The sequence below is a fragment of the Myotis davidii genome, unplaced genomic scaffold (assembly GCF_000327345.1).
Source record: "Myotis davidii unplaced genomic scaffold, ASM32734v1 scaffold586, whole genome shotgun sequence".
In the NCBI taxonomy this organism is placed as follows: domain Eukaryota; kingdom Metazoa; phylum Chordata; class Mammalia; order Chiroptera; family Vespertilionidae; genus Myotis; species Myotis davidii.
In genome coordinates this window covers 656,103-656,398 of record NW_006296809.1, presented here as the reverse complement: position 1 = coordinate 656,398, position 296 = coordinate 656,103, and the positions used below count along the sequence as shown (strand labels likewise).

Genomic DNA, 296 nt, shown 5'->3' with positions numbered 1-296 from the left:
GGCAGGCCTCAGGGGGGCACCAGCTGCCCCAAGCAGGGGCAGAGGGGAGGCGGCAGGGAAAGCCCCTGAGGGAGGGGCGAATGCTGAGACACGCCCATCCCCTTTCCAGGCTGCTCAGGGGCACAGAACCGCAGGGATGCTGGCCACACTAGGTGCCGGGGCAGAAGACACCTCCTGCAAACGGCTGACCTGGGGCTCCCCCTCCCCAGGGCCGGGCTCCCAGGGAGCACCCTCAGAGGGAGTGGGCACTCGGGTCCTGCAGCCAGGTACCCGGCCCCCCTCCAGCCTCAGCCCCA

General features: G+C 70.9%; 1 protein-coding gene across 1 annotated transcript in view; it reads right to left on the bottom strand.

Annotated features, from left to right (window-relative positions):
• MIB2 (mindbomb E3 ubiquitin protein ligase 2) overlaps positions 1–296 on the bottom strand; it is a 19,375-nt gene that overhangs the window by 2,214 nt on the left and 16,865 nt on the right. The gene's annotated exons all lie outside the window — the stretch shown is intronic.